This window comes from Notamacropus eugenii, chromosome 3 (genome assembly GCF_028372415.1).
Source record: "Notamacropus eugenii isolate mMacEug1 chromosome 3, mMacEug1.pri_v2, whole genome shotgun sequence".
In the NCBI taxonomy this organism is placed as follows: domain Eukaryota; kingdom Metazoa; phylum Chordata; class Mammalia; order Diprotodontia; family Macropodidae; genus Notamacropus; species Notamacropus eugenii.
Genome location: NC_092874.1, coordinates 162,560,470 through 162,583,228, shown reverse-complemented (window position 1 = coordinate 162,583,228; position 22,759 = coordinate 162,560,470). Strand labels below are relative to the sequence as shown.

General features: G+C 35.1%; 1 protein-coding gene across 1 annotated transcript in view; it reads left to right on the top strand.

Moving 5' to 3' along the window:
• SEMA3A (semaphorin 3A) overlaps positions 1-22,759 on the top strand; it is a 524,728-nt gene that overhangs the window by 627 nt on the left and 501,342 nt on the right.

The following is a 22,759-nucleotide window of genomic DNA, read 5'->3' as shown; positions in this document are numbered from 1 at the left end:
ATTTTATGATGAGGAACTGGGACAAACAGTGTTAAGCCCTCCAGTCACCCAGCTCTTTGTCATCTTTAACTTCACCTATTCTTACCCACCCATAACCAATCTATTTTCCAGTCACGTCAATTTTACCTTCCTAATATCTCTCAAATATAACCCCTTTTCTCCTCTGATACTATTACTATACTTGTGCAAAACCCTCATCCTCTCACACTTGGACTATAGTAACAGACTACTTGTTAGGGTGCCTTCCACAAGTCCTTCACCACTCCAGTCCATTCTCCATTCAGCCGCCATAGTGATTTTCCTAAAAATACAGGTTCAATCATGTCATCCTCTCCCCCTACTCCAGGGGGCTCCCTATCACCTCCAGGATTAAATACAAAATCTATTTGGTATTCAAGACCCTTCATAAGTAGGTGCAGCTAAATTGATATCTTTGGGAAATTTTTCACAAGAATCATTCTTTTGTCCACAGAACTTCTTTTATGAAAGTTTCTCATCCTTTCTGTGCTCAGTTGCCCTATGCAATGTTAGTCAATGGGTCCTGCTTCTCCCTCAGAATTCTTTGAAATCTACTCTCTCAAATTTAGGGAGTATGCTAGACTAGACCAGAATTTCCTCTCCATTCATTTCACAAACTCCAGGAAGGAATATGACTTCTGCCCATTGTTCATATTTTTCTCATCCAAACAACCACCTTCTCACTTCTATGGAGAATTATTTACAGATTAGAATTGTGTCTTGGTGGCATTTTTTGAATGGCAAAATAATCATTAAGACAAGTTTAAAATGTTATTGACTGCCTTACTTTGATAGAAGGGCAGCTCCTTCAGATGCCTGGATAACTGAAATCCTCTGTCAAAACTATATTATGCCCCTGTGCTAAGCTTATGATGCTTCCTAAAGCCCTTTAAGCCTTTCATTTCAGGTTGTCTGCAGCATACCTCTGTAGAAAAAAATAGTTTTCTTTTTTTGTTCTGTTAATTACATATATTTTTCCTGCCATGGCTCCCTCCTCTAATTCCTATATACTTTAATATTTGATGAATCTCATTTTGGATGGTTCCATTCTTATTAAAGCAGGAGGCGAAATCATGTCTTTAAAGTAGTAAAAAAAGAAAGGTAGTCTCTGATTTTTTGGGTGCCATACATTAGAAATGATAAAATGTTCTAAATACATTAAGAACCATTAAGTGGGTCATATTCATGGTACTGTGTGGTTGACAAGTTGAAGATTTCTAAAGTATAATGTCTTACATTCATTCTCATTCTGAAACCATTGCTTTGATTTACATTTGTAACATATGAATCAAAAATCCCAGGATTAGTTGCCAAACAAATCTAATTTATGTTTTTAGCAATTTGTATGTGAGTCATGCTGTGACAGTGTTTTTGTCTTGTTACAAATTGTTCCTAATTGGGAAATACAGCAAGCAGTAAAAAATGGAGAGCAAAACCACAGTTTCTTTGAAGTTTTTTGTTACAAAGATTGGATAGGTTTTCCCATTTTAATTTTGATGAGTTTTTTTTCTTGTAGCAGAATTGTCACCTCATTGCAATTATGACATTAGCTATGATTTTCTTTCCACCCAAAGAACAAACGGTATTTTTTACATTTTTTCTGAACAGCCTACTTCTGCAAATAGAAGCTTTGTTCTTATAAATAGACACAATTGTGATCATATGCTGAGTGCATGAATACAGTGATGTGCATGTTGAGTAGAAGCTCTTATGTGAACCCTTTAGTCACTGCTTTGCAATGATATCCTTAGATTTAATAAATAGAAGCAAAAGACAATTTAGTCAAAAGCATTTTTTTCTCCTTAACAAGTTCCTTAGCTTGAATTATTTTGTCTTTGCAAAAAACAGTGATATAAAAAGGTCTTGGGGAATAGTAATGATTTAAACCATGCAATTGCAAATTAAACATTACATCAGAATTCTTTATATTTTTCATTTTTATTGAAACATAAGCAGTAGCAAAATATTGTATTTCCTTACTAAGGAATTTTATTTTGGCCAAACCCATAGTTTCATTCATAGTGGGAACACCCAGTAAGGGATGTCACGTCTGAAGGTTCTTGCTCTGGGAGAAAGACTTTTAGTGAGTTGCCTGAGAAACTGAAGTTAAGAGACATGCTCAAGATCATACAGGCTGTGTACAACACAGGCAGTACTTAAACCCAAGTCTATCCACTACATCATACTATCTCTCTCTTAGAAATGACAGCTAAATAAATATATTTTAAAAAGGACATTATACTCTGTCCTGATGTCCAAAAAGTTCATCCATTGGGACTACAAAGATGAATTTGAGAAATGCAAATTCCTCATGGAACATCCTTAGATGTAAGCATTGATAGTGGCCACATCGTAATCCATTAAAACTTGGCTTAAAAGAGAGAACTGATCATTGCATAAAGGACATAAAGGACAAAACTGATTTCTAAACTAAAACTAAACTAAAACTAAAACCCTTTTGGGGGGGAGGGGTTCTTTATTAACCCAAAACAATAATGAATTGCATTTGGCTGTAAAATAAGTACTAGTACAGATGATGAGTCATGTGAACATTACAATTAACAGATGTTTATCCAGAAAAGCTGACAAAGGTGATTGATTGATTAAATATTCTTGAAAGCCTTATGTTAGTGATATACAAAGAATTAGAATATGTACAAGAAAAGCAATCCAACAAATGTAAAGAATATAGTTTAATCTCTGTTTTTAATTCAGGCAGAATTTTAGGATCTTGTTGCACATCACAGATAATATTTTTTTCATCACAGATAATATTAAGAACATAGAAGTAAACTAGCTAGGAAGCCTTTTTCAAACACTTACTTCATCTCAGGCATTTTCCTACATTCTGTGGATAAAATAAAAAGAAAACAATCCTCATTATCAAGAAGCTTACATTGTATGAGTGTAAACTAACAAGTACTAATATAAATATATACTGAATAAATAAAAAGAGGGTAACTACAAATACAAGGTAGTTAACTACAAAATCTTTTGGGAGGGAAGGCATTAGACTTATGGGAAGCAAGGAAGGCTTCATCCAAAAGATGGTACTTGAGTTACGATGAAAGAGAGGAATCCTGAGAGGTACAGATAATGTGACTTCTAGCCATAAGGGAAAGACAATGAAAAGGCATGGGGATAGAAGATCGAGTATTGGGTATGAGCTACTTTGGCTGGGTTGCAGAATATGAGAGAGTTAGTAATGAACAATGATGCTGAGAAGATGGGTTGGTGCCAGATGGTGAAGGACTTTAAAAGCTAAGCAGAAGGATCTGTATTTTATATCAGATAATAATAGCTAGCATTTATTAAATACCTACTATGTGCTAGGCACTGTGCCTAGCACAGTGTGTCCAGCACTTTTCAAATATTATCTCATTTGTTACTCATAACCCTGGAAGGAAATTCTTATAATTATTCCCATTAACTGAGGAAACTGAGGTAACAGAGGGGAAATAACTTGTCCAGGATTACACAGTTAATAAGTGTCTAGAAAGATTGTCTCATTACTGAGAGGCAGTAGAATATTGAGTGGGGGTATGATATGTGCAGGTTCGTGCTTAAGGAAAATTATATACTGTACATAAGTACAGAAGATGGAATAAATATAGATGATTTATTGGTAAAACAGGCTAACATTTTTTTAGCCACCTACTGGAGAAAGTATCTTAAGATTGACAAAAGCATGAAGCAAATAGTCACTTAAGGGAAGCTAAAAGTAAGGAACAGGAATTCTAGTTGCCAAATGTAAAGATGTACCTGCTATCTGGGGTAAGGGTTGATAGGCTGAATGGGAGATGTTCAGGCTGGATGGCACATGGAAAGAACCAGTGGCATTCTGGTAAATATTTCATAATCACTTCTCAAAAGGAAACCAAAAACAAAAGTGAGTACATAAAACACTTTTAAGTTTCATCTACATTATTGATATTTTGCTCATTGCTGTAGTAAGTCTAGAAAACCAGCAGAACAATAAATCGTGACTTGATTTGTATTGTGTGTGGGGTGCAACTGTCTATAGGAATTTAACAGTCAGCTCTCTCGTGTTGGCTTGAGTGATTCCAACATCCTGCTGGAAATAACCGAAGACTAAACAAAAGACACAGAGACCTGGAGTCAGGTAGACCTGAGTTCAAACTGGATCTCAGTCACATGCTGTGTGACTCTGGGCAGGGTGCTTAGTTCTGTTTTCCTCGGTTTCCTCATCTGAAATGGCAAACCACTCCAATGTCTCTGCCAAGAAAACCTCAATAGGGTCACAACGAGTTGGATGTGACTGAAACAGCTCAACAACAACAAGCAAAAGTTGAAGAAAGATTGTTTTCTCCAGAATATACAAATAAGCATTGATTCTGGACACAAAGTCAGTAGTAAGGAATGGGGTAAAAGAGGGAAAAACTAAATAATGATATAGAAGAAAGGAAAATCCAGGTCAGGCCAGAAATCCCAGAGATCCATGGAAGGTTTCAGAGAATAGAGCAGTTCTGGTAGTTTTTTCCAATAGGTCCTACATTTTCTTTGCCACTTTTTAATACCATGAGGACTATAGGCAGCAAGGGATTAAAGAACTGTTTTACCCTTACAGCATAAAGAGTCTAATAAAGGTGCGTTTGTCTTTCCTTGCTGAAGAAGAACTTGCCATCAGAAAAATGATGACATGACTTGCACTTGACTTTGTTTTGAGTGAGGGAGGGCTGTGCAGCTAACCAACCTCACTTCTCCTGAGTCATCTGGATCCAGTGACCAGATATTCATCAGGATGACTGGAGATAACCCAGGATGCACTGGGAGATAGATGTTGGCCTTTTAGGCCAAGGTCTATGCAGGTACTCACTTAGGGTGAGGTAACCATCCATTCATTAAATAGGCCTGTTTAAGAAATAGCCAGGGCATGGCCCCTTTAAGGAGGTGAAGAAAAAGAAAGACATCAGGCTGGATGGGAAACAGTAACAGTTAGTATTGATAATCACTCTAAAGCTAGGAGGGTCCAGAGGAGGCCTCAAGCAGGGGTCCATTGGAGTCCCAGTTTCAGAGTGCAGTAAGTTTAAGGTTTTGGGAAAGGAGAGGAGAGGAGAGGGAGGGAAGAAGCCAGTAAAATCCAAGTCAACTGGGCATCTTTTGGCCATCTAAATTTGAAGGGGCATTGCCTCACCCTAAGTGAGTATCTGCAAACGCCTTGGTCTAAAGGGCCCAAGGTCTCCCAGTGCATCTTGAGTCATCTCCAGTCATCCTCAGGAATATCAGGTCACTGGATTCAGATGGCTCTGGAGAAGTGGGGCTGGTGACCTGCACAGCCCTTCGTCACACAAAACAAAGTCTAATAAAGGTAAAACTTGAAACAAGGAGGCATGATGGCAAGAGTACTGCTCAGCGAAATTGAACATCTATCCTCACTTTGCTAGATTACTATGTGACCAATATCTTCATATCTAAAGCAAGAGAATTTCATTTAGTGGTTTGTAATGTCCTATGATATCTTAGAATATGTTAATCACACTATATATCCTTATTTAATATAATGCCAAAATCCTTATTGTCTTATTTAATTTTTGTCTCTTCCTCTTGAGAAGAGTGTAGAAAGAAAATTCCAATTATTTCATGTGATAAGAAGAGTATTCCTTAGGTCCTTGGCTGGGCGAGCTTCTCCTAAGACTTTCCCTGTGTAGATGAGGTTAATTGCAAAGGTGGGGAACCTTCCTTTGCTAGTACTTTTCCTTAAGATGTACCTAAATTTTCTAACACTTGATTTTTTCAAGGGACTGGCTCAGGTTGGCTGTGGCTTCCTGATTGCCCGAATACAAAAATCCTTGAGCTGCTTCAGTTCCCTTTCCCAGGCTTCTGACCATGGATCAGTAATAACATTAGCAGCAGGAGGAAGCTATGCTCAGTCAAAGCATCCTGGTGTCCTTACTTGAATACACTGTCCCTGCTGTAGATAATTAAACCTCCTTTTGTAAGACTGTTAAATGATCCAAGACTGTTGATTCCCTCTTTAGATTGTGAGCTCCTTGAGGGCAAGGATTGTCTTTTGCCTCTTTTTGGATTCCTAACATCGGACAGGATGCCTGGCCCATAGTAGGTACTTAATAAATGTTTACTGATTAATTGATCATCTAATTTTGTTCCAACATCAAACCTGAACTGCCAGAGACCAGCACAGATGAGGCACAGATCATGACATTTGAGTTTTCCAATTGTTTAGATCACAAGAAAAAGGTAGCTTTGCCTTTAATCAATATCAGAGTCCACTACATCGGTAAACGCTTCTGGGAACTCCTTAAGAGTTATTCCTGTAATTTTACAGCTCCATAGTCCTGGTAGCTAAGATGTAGGAAAAGCTTAAGATTCGTTTTGATAAAATATGCCATTAATGTTTTGTTATAGCTTCTTTATTAGAAAATGTATCTCATATCAAATCCATCTACTATTTCCCCCCACAGAAGAATCCTGGGAAGGATGGAAATTTTGTGATTTGTAGTCAAGTAGTTTTTTATTGTCTTTTTATTATGTGAGCTCTTTAAGAGCCTCTTGTAACTCTATGGGTTGAATCTTCAAGTTTCTTAGTGGGTGACTCATTAAACTAGTCACCATTGTATCCACCCACTCAGCCTCACACCACAATCCGCAAATTTGTGGATTCAGTGTCACAGAAGCATGAAAACCCTGGAATCCAGAATCCCTATTCAAGTTGTTCCAAAACAAATCAAGTAAAATATTAATTTTCATAAAATATTTCAAAAGAATTGTCTCTTAGGAAAGTAGTATGTTTTCTAGGGATCCAAATCTGAAAGCTCATATCAGTTACCAAAATAATAATAGAAACTCTGTATAAGTTTGAGAAGAAAATGAAAGAGGATGTCACAGACGCCCAGCATGTCTGAAGATAGAAAACTGGAAATGCCTGAGGCAGCTAAAGGGGGAGGTATTGCGGGGGTGAAGATTTTGTCTTAAGAGAGAGACTTGAAGCAGCTGGAGAGAAACTGAAAAAGTGAACTGAATTTATAGAATCTAAATAGTGAAAGTAATCTGGGAGTATCTAATATGGCAAGAGGTAACAGAAGATATTGATACTTCTTTGAGTGGCTAGAGAGGAGAGAGCAAAGAGGCATGGTAGTCCAGAAATGTGTAGAAGCAGACCTAGCAAAGTGTGTTCCTCTTTACCTACAGTTATCTAAAGTGAATATTCAAAATTAAAATTCTTTTAGGATAGGAAAATATTCACATGATATTCATGGCCCAACCTCAGGCCTAAATAATTCTCAATACTTATTAATAACAGAGCCAAATTTCTCACAAATAAGTCCTTTTTAATAGAGATAATCTGAACCCAACAGATATTTTTTTCTAAATAGCCTTACATTACTGGGCAGCAATAGTAGTAAGTATGAGGAAGAAAAGCACCCAAACTTGTTTGAATATTTTATTTCAAGGGTTCTGATGGAATTTTGAATAGTGAAGGTATTACAAGGAGCATTCTCTAATGAATAAGTGGTGAAAAGATATGAACCAATAGGTCTCAAGAGAAGAATTTCAGACTGTTAACAATCATATGAAATATTTCCCCAAAACAATAATAATAAAAGAAATGCAAAACAAACTACCTTTGAGGTTTTGTCTAATGCCTAAAAAATTGGTAAAGTTAATTAAATATACAAATAGTCAGTTGTGAAGGAGCTATCAAAAGAAAGACACAAAGAGGCAGGTTTGATAGTTGATGAGACAAAAATGCCCAAAATAGAATTTAAAAGAAGCAGAGTGGGCTGCCTTAGGAAGCAATAAATTTTCCATCCTTGGGGGTTTTCAATCAGAGGTTAGAACACCAAGTGTTGATGATGTTGTAAATGGGGTTATTTGTCAGGTGTGGTTATAGGTGTAAGGGTGGAGAATTCTGAAACTAAAGGGCCCTTACTTCTCAGCTGAGCTAATTCTTCTTGGAAAAACAGAGATGCTTTGTTCAGTTCCACATAGAAAACATTTTGTAATTGGTGGAAAGAATCAGATAGACATATGACCTGTATGGTAGCTAGGTGGGACAGTGGATAGACCGCTGTACCTGGAGTCAGGAAGACTCATCTTCTTGAGTTCAAATCTGGCCTAAGATGTAACCTTGGGAAAGTCAGTTAACGTTGTTTGGTTCAATTTCGCCATCTGTAAAATGAACTGGAGAAGAAAATGGCAAAGTACTCCAGCATCTTTGCCAATGAGGTCATGCAGAGTCAGATACAACTGCAGTGACTCAACAACGGCCTATATGTAAAACAATAAAGCCAAATCGAAAGTGTTCAGTTCAATAAAGAGATAAAGAAAGCTTCAGGAATCATGTTGATGAGTTCTAACTCAGAGAGTGAGTGAAGACTAAGGCTTGAATATTATGCCCTACCACCACCATTGACCAAATAATGGCCTTATAAATCTTGAAAGGTCAGATGATTCTCCTCAATGTATCAAGCAATAAATAGAGGATAATGGCAAGGTCTAGATTTGGAGTTGAGAGACACAATGAGGAAAGACAGTTCCAGTATTTTACAAGGACACTGACCTTTGGAGCCCAGTTCAAAATTATGCCTAAGGGTAACTTGATGCAAGCTCTCTGAAAAAGTAAAAGGACTGCCAGTAAACATGAGCTGTAAGTTTACCTTCTAGTGACATACGATCTTTAACTTGAAGCTCATCCTCCCCAAAGATGTATGTTCAGGAGGAGAGTGTACCCCTTGGCTTGGGGCTGGAGTAGTGGGCACTGTTCTTGCCAAATCTTCTCAGTTAATATCCTTTTTTTGTAAGCTAACTGATGACAACTGGTTAATAGTAAGAAGCATACCAGATGGGGGCTTGTGAAGAACACTTGAAACTTGAGCACCTTAGAGTTACTCATGGAATCTTGAAGGGATAAGTTTATTGCCCTCTGGGAATCTTACTGCTAGGGTAGTACACTTTGGTAGAATGGACTCAGCAGGGGTTGTAAGAAGGACGGAGCCATAGTCTTAAAAAGGAAAGTATTATATGTGACAGGGAAAGTAAATTTTCTGTTTTCTTAAGAAGGGAACTCGAACCTGGTAGCTACTTCCTGAGCCTTGCTTAGAAAGAATGTTCTCTTTTTTTGTTTTGTTTTGTTTTTAATCTCTAGACCTGTGAATACATCAGTGTAGGAACTCCCTAGTGGAACAACTGTCACTAACAATACACATCAGTGCAATTTAGAGTTTTAAAGAGATGCCTGGGGGCAGAGTGAGGTTCAGGGACTTGCCCAGGTTTACTCAGCCAGTATGTGTCAGAGGTGAGACTGGAACCAAAGTCTTCCTGAATCGAAGTCTGGATTTGTCTTCTATACCACATTGCTTCTCTGTTTAGTATAACTCTCCCCAAATAAACATATACACATTGCAGAATATGAAAATCAATTCAATAAGTTAAATGGTCCCAGACATATTGAATTTTTAAAATGTCTAGCTCTGATTCTATTTGGGTTTTTGTTTAGACTCTAAATATAGGCCTGTAAACCATTTATTCTTCTGTATAATAATTGATTTCCAGAGGGAATAGGAGTTTGACAAAGTAGTTCCATTGTTTCCACTGCCAACCATTAAAAAGAACAACAACCTACCACTGAAAGAGAGAAATGGATATTGCACTTTAGTAATAACTGTAGCCCCAGGGCCGCCCATGGAAAAAAGTCTGTAAGCCCACAGTATCCAAACTATCTCAATAACAGCCACATCATTGGAATTACATTTCTTCTATGGCTTCAGCTATATATTCCATATGGCCAATATAAGAAGCACTAAACCAGACACAATCCTTGGGTTTAATTTCATATATATATGTATATATGTGTGTTATATATATATATATATGCATACATATATATATATATGTATATGGGGCACGTGTGTGTGTGTTTGTTCTTACAAAAATCCACTTATCTTCACATGGGAGGAACTGACCATGCTTGTCTCTCACTGTGGTTACAGTAAGATTAGACTAATGAAGTGGGATGAGGATGGGGGAGAATTAACGCTGGGAAGAACACAGGACTGTATAATCAGGGGTGAGATAGAAAGACCCTAAGGTTAAGCCAGGCTTTTTCCTTATTGTTCTGTAATGTGGCCCTTTGAACTCTACTGAAGAAACCAATGGCCCCCAAACAAAATAATGACCCGTCAGCACGACCCTATAATCCATATGACTCCTTTGATTTTAAATACTGATCTTTATCTCTGTCACTCATACTAACATTTTTTTTTAAATACTGCTGAATGATCCAAGTGATCTAAAGAAATGTATGACAATTACCTAAATAGGGTTTCATATGCAGGTTAAAATTTCATTACAGTGAATTGCTGTTACAACAAAGATCTTAATAACAATAATAATAATAAAATCCCCAAGTCCCAGACAGCAGCTCATTTCATGTTGTGCAATGTTTAATGGTGTGAAATTGCAATATGGTGAAAAAACTGTACTAATTGTACTAAGAAGTGACCTCTATAATGATTTAATCAGCTCCTTGCCATTTTATCATTTTCTCTGCTGTTGACATTTGATGGATCCTTTATAGGATAAATGAACATAATTATGTTTGAATGTGAGAAAGTCCTCTGTATCGTATTTTTTAACCTATCGTTTTGGATTGGTTTCCATATTTGTCCCTCCTTACTTCCATAAACAAATTCTCTACTCCAGCTAAAATTGTTTATACTAACTGATCTCCAAAGTTTCTTGTGCTTTTCTTCTGTATTTTTCCTAATTGTGAACTTCATGGGAGCAGAGGCTACCTTTGCGTGTATATGTGTGTGTGTGTATGTGTGTGTGTATGTGTGTGTGTGTGTGTGTGTGTTTGTTTGTTCCTGGTCCATAGCACAGTACCTGGAGCATAATAGTTGCTTAATTCATAGTTGTTGATTGGATTTGTCTGAAACTAACCTGCCCATTGAAATCTGATCTATTTTTCTTTAAACTTGGATTTACACAACCCCCTTTTACCAAATAACCTCCCTTCTTGTACCTCTTATTGTTAATACTATTATTTGATGCTTATAATACCAAGAACCAATTTGTATCATACATCATTGATTTGAACTCTGCTCTTCTTGATTCCCAAGTTCAAATCCGGCTTCAGACACCCACCCACATGACTCTGGGCAAGTCACTTAATGCTATTTCCCTCAGTTTCCTCATCTATAAAATGATTTAGGGAAGGAAATGGCCAGCCACTCCAGTATCTTTTCCAAGAAAACCCCAAAGGGGTCATGAAAAGATGGATGTGACTGAAAAACAACAGGAACCAAAATAAGCAATTCCAGTGCTATGAGATTGTTTCTTGGTTCCTGCAACCTTGGAATAATCCATTATTCATACTCCCAAAGTTAGGTCCTGTATGTACTCAACCATTTATTTCTTTGCATAGACATGGAGGGATGCAGCACGGAGAGAAAAGTGAGGTGTATGTATAAATTCAAATTATTACTGTAACTTTAAATTTTAATTAAAATTTTCTTTTTTAATTCTTAAACTTTGTTTAATTTTTTAATATCAAATTTTGACATAGTTTTTTATTTGTAATTTAACAAACAACAGAAAAAGAAAACATACAGAGTAGAGTAGAGGAGAAAGATGTGAAACTACAAATCCCTAGTACTATAATGCTTATTATAGAAATTCTATATATAGCCATCCCAGAAATTTATATTGTCATGAGTCGTGTGCATATTTTGATTTTTACATTGTGTAGATATTGTAATAATTACCTAGGTTCACAATATTAGCCATCTGTTTCTCTTTCCATTAACTCTCACATTCAGGGTACCTAGTAGTACAGTGTATAGAACACTGAGCCTAGGTTCAGGTCTTAGTTCAAATCCAGCCTCGGGTACTTATTAGCTCTGTGACCCTGGGCAGGACACTTCACCTCTGTTTGCCTCAATTGTAAAATGAGAATGAAAATAATAATGATAGTGCCTACTTTGCTGAGTTGTCATGAGAACGAGAAGGTATTTCTAAAAAGCTCAGCACAGTTCCTGGTCTATAATATGTGATATATAAATGCTCATTCCCCTTCTTTCCATGCAACGAGCTGCTGATTCTTACCCGTTCTACCTCCACAATATTTCTCCCATTTGGCCCCTTCTCCCTACTCACACAGTGACCAACCTTAGTTCAAACCCTCTTTTTTTTTTAATCTCTCTATTGAAATAACGTCATTGGTCTTCCTGTCTCCAGTTTCTTCCCTGTCCTTCACAAAACTACCAATTAATATTCCTACAGCACCTTTTGGAACATGACATTCCCACTCAGGAAGCTTCAGTCACCATTTCATTTAAAATAAACCACAAACTTCTGTTTGGTTCTTAAAGTCCTGTAAAGTGTGGCAGTCTGCTTTTCCAGGTTTAGTGTGCATTGTTTGCCATTATAGCAACACTAGCCTCCTTTGAATTTGCTCCACATAGCACTCCATTACCCATCTCCCTACCTTGATCTTTCATATACTGGCTTCCATTCCTGGAATGAACACCCTCCTCACCTTTACTTTACAGAATATTTAACTTCCTTCAGGGTTTAGTTCAAGAGGCACTTCTAGTTGAGATCTCCCCATCCAGAGATCTCCCCAGAAGCTACTACTCTTCTTGGAAATGACTGTGTACTTTGTATTCATTTCACATTTCATCAGTTGTGTACCTCGTATTCTATGCCCAATATAAGTTACTTGAGATCAGGGGATTTTTCATTTTCTTTTTATTCTCAGTGCTCCCGCAGTGCCTTGTACATATTAAATGCTAAACAAATGCTTACTGAATGAATAAATGAGTGAGTAAATGAATGATTATATTACCAGTTTTTCTCCTAGACTTCCTAAACATAATTGCAGATACTATGGAGAATTCAGTTCAGGGGATAGAAAGATTGTATATAATTTTCTACTTTAGTGATTGTATTTCACTAGAACACTACTACTTGGAGAGAAGCAAGCAATAATGATCAATTCTCTGCTTTGTTATGGTGCAGCCCAAATCTTGGTTAATTTTATTACCAGAAGATGCTTGAAAAGAAACACATAATGGATGCTATAACTTTATACTGGTTGGCAATCATACTGTTATGATTTGTTGTTTTCTTACCCCATCATTGTGTGAGAAACTTTACGCAGAATAAAATTAGAGACACTTTTCTGGCCTGATAGATGGAAGGTGCATTGCATCATCTCTGTAAAGAGATGAGTGACACTTCTCTAACCACTGAAGTCTTGACGGGTCATCACATTGATCAGAGTTAGTCGTCTTTCAATGTTGTTTTTCTTAATTCATTGTAGACATACCGTAAATTGGACTCCTCATTGCACTCTGCATTGACTCATGTATGTCTTTCCCAGTTTTTTTTTCATATTTGTAATATCTTAAAGAGCAATCATGTTTCATTCCATTCATTTGATATGGTTTGTTCAGTCTTTCACTGTATAATGGGCCCCCATTTTGTTTCCAGGGATTTACTACAACAAAAACTACTGTTAAAAATATTTTTGTGGACATGGATCCTTTCCTCTCATCTGTACGAGGAGTATATGCCTTGTTGTGGTTTTCACTGTGTCAAAATTCACATCTTAGTGACTTTTTAAGAATAGTTGGAAATTGCTTTCCAGAATAGTTGAACCAGTTCATACTTCCATTAACAATGTGTTAGTGTGCTTCTCCTCCAACAATCATTCCAGTAATTGCCATTTTGTTTTTGAAGATCTCATGGGTATGAGATTGGATATCAGTTATTTTATGTTGCATATTTGTTATTAGTAACTTGGAGGAGTTTTCATACAATTGTTGATAGCTTGGATTTTTTCTCTTGAGAAATTACTATTCTTATCCCTTGAGTATTTATAAGGGAATTCTTCTTGCGTAGTATTAGTTTCCTTACATATCTTGGATATCAGATCTCTCAAGGAAATTTGCAACAAACATTTATTTCTCTGTCGCTAAGCTTTTCTTTTCTAATTTATTGATCTTATTTACGCAGACACTTTTCAATTATATGTAATTAAAGTTGTCCATCTTCCTCATGAGCCATTAAATTTGTGGTTCTTTGAAAAAAGTAAATTTTTTTGTTTTTGCCTCCTTTTGTTTCTCCTTAAAGTGTCTAGCACAGTAATAAATGTTGGCTGACTTGACTTAAGAATATCAGGACAATATTCAGGTGAAAAAAATTCTGTATTTTGGCTCAGCCCAAATCCTAGTTAATTTTACAAACAGGAGATGCATAAAAGTAAGCGCATAAAGGAGTTGGGATTATATGGCATTTAAATTTTCTTTTATTTTTTCACATAACTATCCATCTGTCTGGATTGTAGGTGAACTTCCATAGCCTTAAAATGTTCCTTCAATATGGACTAATCTGTGGGTTAATTTTTACTTCAGTTCTTGACAACATCATTTATTATAAACTGGTATACCCTCCAGTGATGCAGCAGCCCAAATGAGTTTTAATATAATGAAAGCTCTGAGCCAGATAATTGATAGATGAATATATATATAATATATATATATATATATATATATATATATATATATACATATATACATATACATATACATATATATACATATACTAAGAAAAAAATCCTCCCTTCAAGGGGTTAACAAACAAAAATATGTGGGTGGTGAGATAGGTGAGAAAACCACTTTTTCATATATTATCATGTTTGACCCACAGAACAACCCTGTGAGGCAGGTAAAAAGGAATTGGGTATGTCTACTGCAACAATAAATTTGAAGAACAAAGTCTTATTTTCACCTGTAAAACAAGAAGGCTTTATGGCAGTGGTAGCACCTGAACTGGGCTTTGAATGAAGAATTTCAGCAGGCAGCATTGGAGAGAGTGCATTCTAGGTATTAAATCACAAATCCAGGGGAAAGGAGGCAGGATGAAAAAGAAAACTAACTCATAGTTTATTTTAGCTTGTAGATGAAGAGAAGTCAGTTGAAATAAGACTTTCAATTTAGAATCAGACTAGCATGTTTGAGTCCTGAATGCCAAGTCAAGGGATATCTCTTTTCTTATATAAGGAATGGGGAACTAGAGTTGTTTGTTTGTTTGTTTGTTTTTTTAATAAGGTGATATAGTCAGATTTGTTCCTTGGGAAGATACTTTTACCAAGTATTTGAAGGATGTTTTGGAGATGGGAGAAAATAAAACGAAGACAACCAATTAGGAGATCATTACAGTGTTTAGTGCAAGAGGAAATGAAAGTTTGAGTTTGGGTTGTGGCAACGTGAAAGTGTGAGGGATGTATAGATACCCAGAAGTATTATTAAGGTAGAATCAACATCATTTGGTAACTGCTTGGTTTGCAGTGGTTGAGAGAAAGAAGTGTTAATAATGGCTTTGAAGTCTGGTCTGAGTAGCTGGGAAGATGATATTATGATAAAAAAAGAAATGTAAATTTTTTAAGAAATTAAATTAGTAATAACTATTTCAACTATATCATGAGACTTAAATTGTAAGAAATAATATATGTATATTAGATTAATTATTAATGATATCTCTTAATTTTCTATTTAAAATAATTAGTACTGTCATCTGAATTTTAAATCATCAGATGAATGAAAAGTGATGGAAGATGAATGTTTATTTATAATAGTTTGTCATGGATTTATTTATTTATAATTTATAATAGTTTGTCATGGATTAGTAAATCCAGAGAAAACTTTGTTCAGGTAATATCAGAGATTGGAAATATAGTGCGGAGAGTTTCAGCATGTCACAAAATTCAAAGGGATACCATATTCTAACATGTATTTTGATAAGAATCAATGAGAGATCAAATGAAATCATGTCAGCTGGTTTTCACTGTTGAAGATTCTTCATTCACCGTTTATACATTCATCTAAATTTCAGTGACCCAGGCTCCAATTCTTAGAAAAGCTTTCGTTTTGTTCTACTTCTTTGTAATTGAGTAAAATAACAATAATGCCTTCAATGTGTATTATTTTATCACTCCTCTGCCTCTGTACCCACACCTTGGAGAAGTTGGACAGGTAAAAAGTGAAGGTGAATGAATTTTATGCTATGAAATAAAATAGCATCATAAAGTAGATTGTATACTGACTGAAATCAGAGAATGTGGGTTCAAATCCTACCTCTCACACTAACTTCTAAATTTGTGCCTACATTTAACTTCTCTGTCCCTCAGTTTCCTTGTCTATAAAATAAGGGGACCCAACTAGTGTCTTCCCCCATTTCCTTCCCTCTCCCCCCTCTCTTGTTTTTGATACATATATCGATACACATTTTTTCATGGTGCCACATTTATCATAGTTAACTAAAGTTATACAATGGATTGAATTACTCAAATAAAGCCAATAAGATTCATTTAAAACCATTAAAGCCAGGTCTGATCTCCTGATAATATAAGGAAATTAGCTCTTTAAGAGAAATCCCTAGAGAATTTACATGTTTTCAGAAGAGACATTTTTATATGTGCTTTTTAAAACAACAAAACATTGCCAATATGGATATAGAATCAACATTACTACAAAATCTGGACTATTGCTGGCCAAAATGTTGAGCTTGCATTTCTTTGAAGTGGAGCCTGTTGTTTTAAAGCTGTGCACACTAGCAGCCAGCTATGTTTGAAACTAACTAGCATCTTGTTCAAGTATTCAAAGTAAAATCAGGGAAAAGACAAATGTGTTAGTTATTTTAAAATTATAATCCTCTTTAATTTAACATCTTCAAAATTTAGCAAAACACAGAATCTTAGGTTATGGTTCTGCCCATATGAATTAGATGAAATGAGTGTCATGCAATTTACTGTGTGCTTCTTAGATGAGACCTAATAAAAGCTGAGATTCCATCTGTTCTGTGTGAATATTAAAGATCCCATGTTAACTTCAATAGCTATTTAACCTAGTGCCCTTAGTTCGATTTCTGTGACCCAACTGAATTTCTGAAGCAGCAGAGAATCAAATTGCAATGTTCTATAAAACTTTAATAATCCCGCCTCGTTTTGTTTGAACTAAATTTTGTGACAAAAGCTTTATTTTCCTAAAAAAAAGTTTGATAATGAAGGGATTATATTATTGGGTTACTTGAAGCCATGATGAAGACATATATGATGAAAATTTAATTCTATCAGTCCATTTAATCTTTTGGTTTTGTAACAGGTGCAAAACTTGTGTTTTGTTGTTTTTCTTTAGGTAAAGAAAAAAACACAAACATCTCCAACTGCGTATTTTTCTCATTAAAATTCATGTTGCAAAAGTCTTGATTTCACAATGATTTGGTTTTACTTCAAGGCATCCAATTTACATTCGTGTAATTGGCTTCTACTAAATCACTGGTTATAATTAGAAAACACATTTCAGTAACTTTTGTGGTTAATACAGCATTAGGTAATAAAAAAAATGATTTGAATTTAGAAGTCCTGGGTTCAAATTCAGTCTACTGATGTATTTGTGTCTTCCATCTTCTGACAAATGCTTTAAGGCTTGCCATGTGTGGCACGAATATTATGTGCTTGATTCTTGTAACAACCCTATGAAGTAGTTGCATATTATAACAATTTTATAGACAAGGAAACTGAGGCTGAGAGAGGTTAAGTGACTTGACCAAAACCACACACTTAGTAACTTTGAGGCAAGGTCAGAAGTCGTATCTTTCTAGCTCCAGGTCTAGTACTCTGTACCCATACTATACGTTTGCCTACTTGTCAACCTAAAGTCAGTCAGAGCAAAGTTGTATTTACATTAACTTGATGCCAAAATATTTTTATGTTCAAGATGTATGATTGAATTTGAAGAGATTATATATTATTTAAAGAATATAATAAAATTTGATAGATGAAATAATACTGCAAAACTTTAATGGATCTCTCTCATCTTATAGACATATGTTCCCTTCAGTGGAACAGATCACAACCCCTCCATGATTTGTCATACTGTTCAACTTTTTTTTTTTTATTAATTCTCTGTAGGAGATCTACTCAATATACTAGGACCTTATTTTATATTTCCTGATGTTAGATGATTAATAACGTGGCATATTGATTGTGTACTGTCCTTTGCTCTCATTATATGATCAGCCTTTTCATGTGACATATATCTTTAATAATATCTTCTCCTTTGTACTTCTTGATAAGTAACATTATACAGTTTATTTATGTCCTTTATGAGTTTCTCCACTGTGCTTTGGGTGACCCTTAATTTTGGTTTTTCAAAAAATGTTTTATTCCATGATGCGCAGCTGTGTATCATCTCTAGACACTGATATTAAAAAGATGGGATTTTGTTTCAGAGAGAGGGTTGGGGGTCATTAAAAGTACTATTTAGTATCTCAGATGCAATATAATCCACTTTCTTCCATCCTCTCAATTCAAGACTCCATTTATTTTGAATCTTTAATGATTGTCACATGTATTGATATATGTACATATGTATTTACATGCATATGTGTATATATATATATAGCACTGGTATGCATGTCTATGTGCATCTATACTGGCATGTTTTATATATGTTTACACACATGCATACATATCATCTCTATGGACTGTCCATCAAATTGCATACTATCAGACAATAGGCATTATTTCACTCACTTGGCTTTCTCTGTGTGGATTGTTAGATCAAACTCTTTAACAATTTGGGGTTTCGATTATGAGGTTCCTCCCCATTGTTCCAGAATTGAAAATACTATGTCATTCATAAATAGAAACATCTGGAGGGCTTCAACATATATAAAGAATTTCTCTTCAACTTTGGCTTCATGTTGTATGTCTTCTAGGACAGTGGCAGACATTGTTGGTGAGTCTTCCTCTTTCTGTTTTATGCCTTGTTTTATAATAATTATTATCAGATTGTTTAAAAAGGTTATCTAGGTTTTAAGGATTACCAAAGGAATATTATATAAACTTAAGTTATCTTAATATGTGATGCTCTCTTGGAGGAGAATATTTATATTCACTCTACAAAATCCATTTTTGCAAAGAACAAACAAATACTAAGGAATCATATATACATTTCAGTCAGTTGTGAATTGGAAGAGTAAAATTCATGTGACTGTTATTAATCATCTCTAGAGAAAAAAAGGAAAAGTTAATCTTGTTTTTTAACTTCTTGGTATGATTAATGTAATCCACTGTTTTCTTTGAACAACTGAAATATTTCAGATGCTAACATATGATATATATGTGTGTGTATGTACATATGTGTGTATATATATAAAACATATATGCATACACATATAAGAATATATATCTCCCATAATCAAAGTAGTATCCATTTTCATTTTTCATGTGGTGGACAAGGGACACTGTGACCAGGTGCCATAGTTTATTAAGATATTCAAAAAGCATCAGAGCCACGTTTTTTCCCCTGCAGTCATCTCCACTCACAGAAAATTTGACTGACCAAACTGGGAGTAATTGCTCCTACCGGGTAAAGTTGAAGGAAGTGAATTGCTAAGTCTGAAAAGTCTAAGCTGCATTAGGACTAAGTTGATCAGTCATTCACAGTAAATCTGGCACCAATAAGGTGAACCATCAGGAATGGGAACAGACTGCCTTAAAAGGTTCAAACTGAAAAAGGTTTGAAATGGAGTAGGTTTAAATCAATCAGTATGAGATGGGGTCTATGTGTGTCCTATGTACTTGAAGCCTATGCAAGATAGGGAGCTCCAGTTAAAAAATATAGAGTGATCAACTTATTTTTTTCTATTTGATTAATCCTGGCATGATATAGAGTCAACATATAGAAACACTACTTACAGAATGTCTGTTGAATATGAGATTTTTTTACCAAGTTTTTTTTTATTTTAAATTAGACTGTTAAATATATGTTTTCCATTTTAGATCATTATGTCTCCTAGGATACATACATAATGATATACATATTATATATATATATACATGTATATTTATATATTACATATACATATATATGTGCTTTTGCATGTATGTTAATGAATGCTAAAAGTTTTTAAAGCATTCTGTATTATATAAAATCTTATTATGCCCACATCCATGAAATCATGACATTGCTGATTTAATTGATTTATTTAGGCAAATCTCATACCCATTTTGGTTTCCTCATGAATCCACAAGAGAATTTATTCAAAAAGATTAGCTCTCTTTGGGACTTTTTGAATATATGTTAGCTTCCATTAGTACTGAGTCATGTTCAAAAAATTCCACTGGGGATATATTGTTAATAGACATACCATTTTGTGGCACATATTTTGTGATTTAGTTGATTTCCCCAAATGCCATTCCTTAATAAAAAATCATAAAGAAAATCTCAAAGCTGAGAGATTATAGACGCTCTACATAACTGAGCTGCATCTGGGAGATGAACAAATGAAACATGTATTTGAGTCTTTGCATTTAGCATTTGTCGTACAAAGATAGTAATCTATTCAGAATGACATCAGGTAAAGATCAAAATAAAATAAATATTCAGCTCTACTTATAAAAAGAAGTGAAAGGTTGCGGAACTAATGTTTTATATTTGAATCAAAAAGAGATCTTTCATCTCAAACATCCAGAAAACTGAGGGAAAAAATGTTCTCACTTGACTTATTTCAATTGTTTACCTATTTCACTTTTGTTGGCATAGCAGCAAAATAGTATTATAAGTAGAAAAGAATTTCATGGTCTCTTAATTGGTTCAGAAATGCTGAGAAAAGGTTATGGAAATGATACAAAGAATGTTCATGTTTTCTTTTGCTTCTGATTTTGGCAAACTAGCTGTTCGATGAATCTGCAGTAAATTTCTCTACTCAATTTGTACTTCATCAATCCCTCCATTCTTCTACTTAAGACAAAAATAATAGCCCTGTGTTGGCTGCCTTTGCTACTTGCTACTTTGGTGTATTGCCTTTCACATCCAAAGATACTGCAGATAAGTACGCTGAGTTGTCTGAAAGCAATGATAATGGATTTACCACCCAGTACCACTTGTGACTTCTACAAAGAGATAAATGTTTGTGAGATTTTATAGCCATAGCACACACATACACACACAAATATACATCTCCACACAGAGAAAGCATATAGTAAAAATAAGACCCTTCAGGAAGCTACAGTAGCAGAGAGAAAAAAGGATACTAACTTGGGGACTCCTAAAGTAATTTTTTTTTTTTGTTAGGAAGATGTTTTCTGCAGCTAGTTGAACACAATTCTCTAATTCTCCAAGTCTGGATATGTTAGATAAATGTTGGCTACTATGATCTGCTGTGCAGTAAAATGGACTTTCCTATTTTAGAGGCATGGATAAAAATCAAAGCATCAATCATAGGAACTGAGGAGTGTGTTGGAAAGGAAGACTTCCTTCATAACTATGCCTTTGTCATGTTAACTTGTTAAACTCAAATAACTTGTCTTTTGATACTTGCAGATGTGTTCACTCTAGCCTCTCAAGGACATTCTAATTTAGAGAATTCCATTCTGCCTACTTAATTTCCCTTGCAGTATTGACTGGAAGTCATCTTTAATGTCCTAAGCTGTTGTGTGGCATTGATGAATGTCTGCTATGCAGATGCTGTATTCCATTCTGTTACATAAAGTGATTCTGTGTGTCTACCCAGAGTCAAGTGCCTCAAGATAAACATAGGAATCAAAATCATATTATTGCACAATATTAGAGATTGCTAATTTATAAAACCTGAAGCCTTTTATGTTCTGCCCTTCACACCCTAGTCCCTCACTAATTGCATGCATCTATTTGAATTTCATGATTTGAGGATGTATTTTTAGAACATCTTGATTCTGAAATTTTAACACTTTTCTATCTTGCCTGAAAAGGGAAGTGACATAATCTTTCTATGGCCTTTCTCTTTGGACTGGAATTAAAACAGGGATATGATTTAGATAACAGAATTATTTGGGAAAAAGAAAACTTAAGGTAATGCTTTGTCTCCATAACAATGTTTGGCAGGTTAAAAATTACTCTGTATATGATTTAAACATTAAGTAGGATTTTCCTTTACTGTTGCTTAGTTAGATTGTTTTTTTTTTTTCATTTTGGAATTATAAGGAGAAGGTAAGAAAGAAAAATGATGCCTATATGGACTTTAAGATTCAGGGATTTTGTGGGTATGTATATCAACTTCACTGTGACTCATGAAATGTCTGCTGCCTCCCCTTTTCACTACCTTTTCAGGAAATAAACTTTTTTAGTTACTATGGCTGAAAAAACTGTCAGCCTGGTAGCAACCTACTAGTAGTAAACTTCTTAATGCTCAACTAGATTTAATTTTAAGATGACAAATCCTTGGAACTTTCTTGATTGGTGAGGATCTGTCAGAGTTGATATTCCACTGGCATGGCACTCAGGAAGTCATTGCTACTTTCATGGAAATGAGGCAGCAGAATAGCTATATAAACTACTTTAAATTGTTATCAAAAGCTGTATGCAAATGTTAGTTTTCTCTTCCATTGATTTGACATGTCAGAGAGATGACATGACTTGTTTAAGAACCAGGATAAATTTGTAACCTTCTTGTTTCATAGTTGAATTACCACTAATTGAATAAGAACCGACCCTGTGGTATAGCTCCTTTTGGGTTGGATGGGAAAAACTAAGCATATGCAAGTATGCTTCACTGAAGGCAACGCATAGTCATAGCTCTTGGTTTTGTCCATCTTTGTCCAAGAGTTGCGAATTTGTTTTTACATGATTATGTCTTGCTTAACCCTTAAAATATTTACAATATTATTTTACTTATATTTTTGGATCATGATGATATTTTATTTCTCTATATT